Below are 9,043 nucleotides of genomic sequence, written 5' to 3'. Positions count from 1 at the left end.
GAGATGACCAAGTATTAAATAACAGTGTCAAAGCCGAAGATCCGATGGGAAACTGCATGTTTACTTCTATGTCGGGACAGGAGTGCACATATGATCAGTATGTGATCAATCTTTGTGTGAACTTCTTGGAAAAGCAATTCGATTATTTACTGGCTGGACCATTGAGTACTGTGCTGCCTTACTTTCGGCAGAATTGTGTGGTATATTGTCACGCTGTGGTACAATGGTACGCTGTGCCTCCTATTTTTAGCTGTCCACCAAAGACTATCAGATAACTGGTTCCTAGCAGCTAGATTTGAGTGGTTTCAAATCCAAATGGCTTGGGAGTATAGGGAATAATTCAAGTAAGAAGTTTTGGAACTGGCTTGAGACTACTGTTTCTATGATTTTCCCCGATTCCGACATCCAACCAAAACTCCAAAACACACATCCCATTTCAACTATTGCCGTCTTCTCCCTGATCCCCTCGCAACCTCCTCCTTTTCCTTCCGCAAGATCCGAGAGCCAAGGAGGTATGTCAAGTAAAGGGCAGAGGCCACACTACAACATATGCCGGAAATGCAAGTGACAGGGTTCCCTAATCCTTCTCGAGGTTGCGAGAGAATATAGCTGGAGCACCCTGAATTTAGAAGAAGATGTAGAATGAAGGAGGGTGGAGAGCACAAAGGGAGATATGTCAGGATGAGTAGGTGTGCAATTAAAAAATGGTGTTGAATCACCCCAACCAATTATATGTGTGCATAAAATGACTGCGTGGTTAAGTCAGTGGTTTGATCCCCTTCAAGTTAACCACCAACCACAAATCAATAAGCCATGCCTTTGTGTGGTTGCCTGTGGACTGCAGAAATGTGTCTCTTGCAAAGCTGTCGATATTCCTTAAGTGGGAGACAAATATTTTAAACCACATTTGTCCTTGTAAAGTAGTTAAACATAAAGAGAGGAATAACATATTAGGTGCTTTATAAAAGCATGTTGCTTCAAAGATATATATGGTATGAGGAAAGATGGAAGGAGGGGTGGGATGAATGGGAGAAACGGTCAGAGAAACAGAAGATCAAGGTTGTGAGGAATTCAACCATCTGCAGGGTGGGTGTATGCTCGCCTGAGCTTTTTTTAAATGTTTAATTAAATGGAATGATGGTAGACCAACTTTAGGAAAATGTTTGGTGCTAATCCACACATTTTCCTATGCTCACACCATGACAAATGCATAGACCAATGTCCTCTGTATGGACACAGCCTACAGGCATGGTCAACCATGTCATATTCAGTTGGAATGTGACAACCTGGAGTACACTATGTCCTCTCCAGGAAGGGACAGGACCAAGCTTCTCCCTGCCATGGCCAGCCTGATTAACTAATAGAGTCTTCATGGATCCGCCCTGCTCTTTTCGGGCCCTGCGGCTGTTGGCAACTATTAGCATACCAATGACATGGTACTTCAAACAGGCCCCTGGGGCCTGGGTGCAGAGTATAACAAAGGAGACGGGAAACTCCAACAACCTTTCATATGTAATTGTGTCAACCTGAAGCCAGCTTCCACCCTCAGTATCAATGACAGTGAGCTTTCATGTCTGGGACTGCATATTTACAGTAGGACACCCCGAAGGCGAACCCGATTCATAAGGTATGAGAATGCAGTTTGCAGAAGGCAGAGAGTCTGGTCTTGACACAACTTCAAGGAAGACCTGCCCCTTTAATCAGGAACCACAGAGAGATCCATTAACTAAAGAGACTCTTTGATCCACAACAGACAGGAGGATGGGTGGGACTTAGCATCACACGTTTTCACCCCTTTATCTTTCCTGTTGCAAAGCACTTTGTTTATGACCTCATGCATACAGGTGATTGTTGATGGGGACCTCAGGATATGTTCATTAGGGTAGGCTTAGCCCACACCAATCACTGTGGCCTATTTGGCTTTAAAAGAGTGCAGACCCCCTCTTTTGTCAGATCATCTGATGACTTTAACAGAAGTAACAAAGAAGAACTCAACCTTGGACCCCGGCGGAAGGTACAGTCTGCCTTACAGATTCTGCCAGTGAAGGAAGGCCAGGATTTCCAAAGAGGGAAGCAAGATCCCTCCCCATAACATCTCGCAGGTAACAGAGGGAGATAAAGAACTCAGAATACTCTCCAGCCACTGCAGAACCTTTACCCAGCCAGCACACAACATGCCCTGCTAAGCCCTACAGCGGGCTTCTTGGACATAAAGTGCCAGAAGGTCTCTGAACCTACAACAAAGCACAAGGCAGCTGCCTGCAACACACTCCATAGTTGTGGGCCATCTGCCTTAAAGGACGACACAAGCCCATTGAAGAAGCTGGGATAAGGGCCTCGGTGAGCATCTACCGATGTCTGCCATGAAGGGCATTTTCGAGCCAGTCGAGTTCCTCGAGCTGACAGTTGTCAACCCGCAGTAATTTAAAGGCATCCAAAATGCCTCGACCAGTGCTTCAGAACCACTGATCACACTGGGACAATGAATCTGGACCCTGAGTTGCTGTGTAGGCCAGTCTGGATCCGTTCGTCCAGCTTCGCTCACCAAACCGTCTTGCCTCCTGATACCTGCAGCTGACTCCCATCTTGAACTCTGTCACAGAAGCCTTCAAAGTGCCCTGAAACCGACTTGAACCCTGTTGAGCACCAAGAACACCTAGAGCACAAGGTACATTGTGGTTCTGTCCCCCTGGTCCTTACCAGAAGGCCCCTAGAGACATATTAAGACCCATTGCTCCCTTTGTGCCGAAGTCAAGTAGCCTTAAACGGTTGTAGTTATTAACCATATTGACTACACTCCTATCCGTATCCAAAGTGCATCGCTTTTCCTTCTTTGAAACTGTCTGCCCTCTGCATTCCTTTACAGGGTTGTTTGTATTTTTTTAGTTTTGCTAGAACTGTCTGTTGAGATATAAATAAAGTATATATTTTGACAAAACCTTGACTGGACAGTCCCATTTATTATTGGGAAATAATTGTATTTTCACTGTGTTGCAACTAACCAACAATCCACAACCTTTCAGAGATAAGACTGCCATTCTGTCCACGTTACCAAAATTGGACAAGGAGGTTTATAATTTGCTTGTTATTCCAATCTGTTAAGACCCCTTTTGGTGTACTAGCGCTGTGGGGCAGATTGAAGGTTTAGAAACTGATATTCACCTTAGGACCACTGGTGCCCCGGAATTTGATTCATCACAAAGGGGTGCCCACACCAAAGAGGCCCATGGTGCAGAGGCCCACCAGGAGAGATCCTTGTAGACCAGGCCACCACTGGGCAGGATACATCTATGTTTTAGAAGTATGTATTTAAAGAACAGGGGTGATGTGGCGCCCCAAGGGCGATAAAGTCGGTTGGTTGGATGCCAGTTACTGTTTTACATAATTTGCAATGAGTGGGATAACCTGAGATATGTGGTTCAGGGTGCCAGGATTTCATAAAGGGTCCCATTCTGTAAGTTCTTACTCCTCTCTTAACACCTTTACTCACGTGCTGGGACATTTTTGTGATCTTTGAAGGCAGTGGCCTGGGACAGCAGTTAAATGTAGGCCTCCCTTTCCCCTTTGCCTCCAAAAACCAGTTGGTTTTATGGCAGTAGGACATGTCCATGCTGGTGTAAAACCAATGGATTTCTATGTAATCCGCCTGCTTTTTACACCCGCAAAAAGCTGTTAGATTGCACAGAATTCCATTGCAAACGCTGCCTGCCAATTTAGACTGCGAAGTGCAAAAGGGATGTGCACAGGAGTTTTCCACTGCTTCTCACACCTGCCTTTTGCACTTCGTAGAGCAAAGGACAAAGATTACCTGTAAGGGACCTGCAAACGCAATCAGTTTCTCTGCTGAACGGACTCATTTTTCAAAACTGTGCTTTATATTTTATGTTGTGAGCAGGATGCCCTAAATAAATTGTGGGAGTCGATTGCTTGAGGGAGGGAGGAGAGCAGAGAGGTGGTTTGCACAGCCGATGGTTGTGCACAGGTAGCTGTCAGCATGTGGGTGTTGCCCAACGCTGAGTGGGGCTGAAAGCTAGGGCAAATAGAGCTTTGATATTGCTCTTATGATGGCGCTCAAAATATATTAGGAGAAAAGGGGGATCGAGAATAGAACACTCCTGTGCTGTGCTCGATATTAGGTCTGATGGTCTCGTATTGGTCTGTGCAAGGTCACAGGTGGGGAAAGGTGAACCCAACACCTTTTGTAATGAAGTAATCGGAATTCCTGGTTGCACTGCGGCAAGTTAGTTTCATTGAATCTTGTGACTACAAAGATTATCACGCTGAATGCAGAGTATGAAGGTGTGTTTCTTTTAATATTCATAGAGTAGACACATGGGGCCTCATTACGACCCAGGCGGAAAACCATGGTGCTAATGGCACCATGGTCCATGCCGGCAACTTACCAACTCCGCCATGGAGAAAGGGGGAATTACCACCCCATTACAAGGTTGGCGGGGTGGTAATTCCCCCTTCCTCCATGTCCCTCCCCATTCCCATTTTTGCCCCATAGGCCTCAATGGGAATGGGGAAAGCGCTAAGTACGGTACCGCAAATTGTGGTACCGTACTTAGCACCAAGGTTCCTTTGTGGGTCCCTACTTTAACGGCTGGTGTAGACCAGCCGTTAAGGTCGGGTCCCACAAAGGGACCTAGTAATCAGGCGCTAATGGGTTAACGGCGCCGCAGCCTTTTACAGCGCCGTTAACCCATTAGCGCCAGGGTCGTAATGAGGCCCATGGTCTAAAAAGTGGTCAGCTGACACGTGTTTCGAACCCGAAGGTTCCTTCTCAAGGCAATGAGGTAATGTAGATCATGGAGTATGGAAAGAAACTGGGATCCTCACTTGTTTGCTGCAATATTGGCGAACAACTGGCAACAGCCTTGAAATCCCATGAGGTCAACAATTGAACACCCTGCCACACGGCTCTTTATGATACCAGTTTCTTTCCATACTCCACGATCTACATTACCTCATTGCCTTGAGAAGGAACATTCGGGTTCGAAACACGCGCCAGGGATTTGCGTGTCATTCTGCCCGCAAATCCCCATTCGTCAAACAAGGATTTACGTGCAGAATGGCATGCAAATCCCCGTTTTACACGCAAATAATTCCATGAATCAGGGCCTATATGCACATGTGGTCAAACCAATTAACCGACTTAGACATAGGCAACATATTTCACAATATAAGCAAACAGAACCTAGCATACCACCTTCCCCATTGCACCTAACACCTGTGTGTTCTACTGGTACAATTTAAGACCAGTTTGCACTGTGTCTAATTTCTTGCTGCAGAGGGGTGATGTTGTGCTCCTCCTCGCCGGCGAGCCAGCATTTTCACTTTTCTCTCACCTATATGATCATTATTCATTCACTCCCACTCTCTCTTTCTCTCTGCACCCTTTGCTGCACTCTGTGCACAGTACACACATTCTCCACCTTCCAGTGCAATTATCACTTTATTTTATTGGTAAAGTGCCACACAACGAGTGCTTCAGTGTAGAGATGCTATGTTATTCCTAAGGTCCTTACTAACCACACGTTACCAACTTGTTATCATTCCCTGTCTTGTTAGACATGGGAAGTCATGTAATGTCCCCACTGGCCCCAAAGGTGGACATGTGGTGAGACCCGCAGCTAGAATAAAGTCGACAATTTATAATTGAGATTTAATTTTCTTCAATCTAATTAGTAAAGGCAAACAGTGGCGGGTACAAGAACAAAGGGAGGGGTAACTGTGATAATTAACATGAACAGTACCAAAGAAACTGACAAAATGGCCTTAGGTTTACCTTGAAGGACTAACACAAACTGAAGGTGTTTGTGAAGACTTTAAACCACATAGAGCATCAAAGACAAACACACCCCCGCCCGCCCATGACACAGCACATCTACTCAAGCATCTCTGTAAAACCTGCCCATCTTGACTTTTCATCCCCCAGGCTATTCACCTTAGTTTCTTACGTAAGTAGCTGAGTTTTCAGAAATTTCTTTGAGCTTTGAAGCCTTCAAAACAGTCTTGGCGCAGGCAGTGTTTGACAGTTAATTACCTCTGATGCAGGAAGTAAAGTTCCTTCCACAACAGATTTCAGTTTGCTGCTGAACTATTTTACATTTTTTGGGGGGCTCTACATAGGCGGTCGTGGGCTGGTTTGAATACTGGGCCTGGTCAACAATTAACAGGAGCCCATATCCACGACTCACACAATTTGTGACATTTCTAAATAAAACTGTTTTCCGTTGCCCCAGCGGACCGACTTTTTGCTCCATCTCGGTGAAATCTTGCATACTAAAGTGTGGTGGGCCCATAATACAGGTCAAAACTGCCATCTACACAGTGATACAATCTGTCGAGCATTGGCCCACATGACAGGCCCACATTGTCCAGTTGAGGCATCCGTTCGATCGTTGCTATAATCTCCCATAGACCATCCGAACCTTTCTAGAACTCTTCTAATGAACATAATAAGACAGGGGGACATATGTCAAGTAACATGATGTCAATACGATTGTATTCGCGTAATGAATGGCAACATATTAAGTGCTTATTTACAGGGCTCTGAAAAAAAAGAAATCAATTAAAATAGTGAACATACACACAAGGATAGCATAAAATACTAGATTCCCATTACAACAGAAACACACAATGGAGAAGAGTTAGAAATTGGAAATATCAAATCAGGTGAGTGCTGCTAAAGTGGTAGGAAGGTAGAATGGTGAGGGGCACAGGTACATCAGCCAGTTTACGATAGTCAAATGGCATATAGCAAACCCAATATTTATTTATTTTATTTATTATTACATTTGTATTGCACGCCTAACCCTCAGGCATCTGGGTGCATGTCTTAAGAAAATAAGTAATATGTAATGTAATGTAAGTGGTCTTGTATAGCACCTGTCTACCAGTATTGGTGGCCTGGATGCACTTGGCTCTGTGAGAAAAAAGGGTGGCGAGTTCATTAGTGGAACAGCCAGAAAGGCAGATGGGAAACCTGTGGTGTTGATGGGTGCAGGTCAGAAGTAACCGGTTCCTGAGTGCCAATCTGATTTCTATAGATTTGGTGGAGAAACCTGGAAGTATGTTATCCATAGGGAAGGACCCAACATCTGATAGACAACAGCGCGTTGGCTCTGGTTAGATGCTGATGTGGGGGAGTGTGACAGGGCTAAAGAGGAGAGCTTGGTCGTGGCTTGGTTAGTGTCGCTGTGCTCATGGTTAGGCCTGAGTTGGTGTGTGTAGTGTAAGGTAGTATGAAATCTTAGAGGGAAGATGCTTAGAGGAATGGAGGAGTAAGCCTAAAGGGCAATACAACCTCCAACTCTTCACTCCCACCACTGGCCTCTTGCATACAGGTCCAATTTCACTAGCTTACACTGCCCCCTCTCTTTCTCACTCTCTCTCGCTCCCTCTCTCTCTCTCTCTCTCAAACACATATCAATACATAGTATCCATGTGCAACAAAACAAGCATCTGCGAGTTGGCAGACGAGGATTAAGGGGCAGTCTGTAAACACCAGGCAATGCCAATAAACTGCAGCTATAAGTCATGCAAGGCAAGAACCTTTGGTTTAGAGAAAGGGCTACTTGAAATTTGGGCCTGTAGTCACCCACTTTGCCTTACTTAGCATGCTTTTGGCAGGCTGAGAGATGGCTCAAAGCGCGCAATACTACACTCAGGTGCTTTGCTCAGTGGCTTGCTGTGAATTGTGTCCATCTTGGGCAGGTCAAGAAGGTGTTTTTTTCAAACCTTACTTACGCATTGGTTGGGGCAGGGGCTATAATCCCTGCTCGTTTCACCCAGAGGTGAACCTTACTATCTCCCTCAAGCCCCAAGCTCTTCGTTCTCACACAGTCCAAAATCCACTACCACCAACAGACACAAACTCATCAGGCTTTTTATGTGGCGCCAGGCCTTTGCTAACAGAGTTATGCTACAACCATGAAGGGGATTCTTCATGATGAAACACAGAGCAGAAAAGATGGAGGGTGCAGTGTAGATTCCTCAAAAACGTGCTGCACCTTGGTGTAAATAAGGGAATAGGGAGGTGCATCACATTTCTGGGCCACTTGTTTTTGTTCAGTGACACATCTAGGGCAGGTGGTTTTGTTCACTGACCGAATGTTGAAAATGTGTTATATATCTAGACATTAACCATCTTGTATGTTCTTAAAGTACTTTCCTTTGGGTTTGTTCTCAGCTCAAGGTGCACATAAATGGGCAATAAGCAGGCCACAAACACACAATTCATTTATATACATGATGATGGAATGTAATGTTATGACATGTTCTGGCAATGCTGTTTCTTTCTTCCTTACTTTAGTTTCCCTGTATGTGCCTCTAATTTGTATCCATTGTGGGTATTCATATGTGTTGTTTGTACTAGCACAAGTATATACTAAATCTTAAATTATTAGCTATATATTCCATGCTTAACACTCTGATAAGCTAGCATTTATTATTTTACTATCCAAAATTACCAGATTAGAAATATTGTACTTCTCTGGTGCATGCTGCAGCCATTGCCTATCTGTATCTATAATGTTTTGTTTAGATGAGTACATTCTTTAATATACTAAGCAGTACATGATAGGTCTCCCGATCACCCCTGACATCTTGTTCCTAACATTATAAACACAACACCTTGTAGGGACTTTTCATCAAATTATTATAATATGGGATGTCATCAGTGATGTCATCAATGACATTGGTGATGTCATCTTTGATGTCCTGGGTGTTAGTCTTAGCAGTGCACAGTGGAGGCGGATGTTATGGTTACGTAGCATAGCTGGTGAATTTCTGGGGATTTATGGCATTTACCGTAATGTTCCTTTAACAAGTTTTTATTATTAAATTTAATAGGTTTTTATCAGTGCAAGTTAACAATCACATCCATTTAACAAAGCTTTTTCAGTGAATTTCATGGGTTTTTACAAGTGCACCCTAATTTGCTACAACTTCCTAATATCATAATTACCGCCACTATAGCAGCATTTTTGTCCAATTGAAAAAGTTTCACCTTAAAACTCTGCCATTCCCCAAGTTC

The sequence above is a fragment of the Ambystoma mexicanum genome, chromosome 1p (assembly GCF_040938575.1).
Source record: "Ambystoma mexicanum isolate Mex_15411 chromosome 1p, UKY_AmexF1_1, whole genome shotgun sequence".
In the NCBI taxonomy this organism is placed as follows: Eukaryota; Metazoa; Chordata; class Amphibia; order Caudata; family Ambystomatidae; genus Ambystoma; species Ambystoma mexicanum.
Note: the sequence above shows the minus strand (reverse complement) of the source record.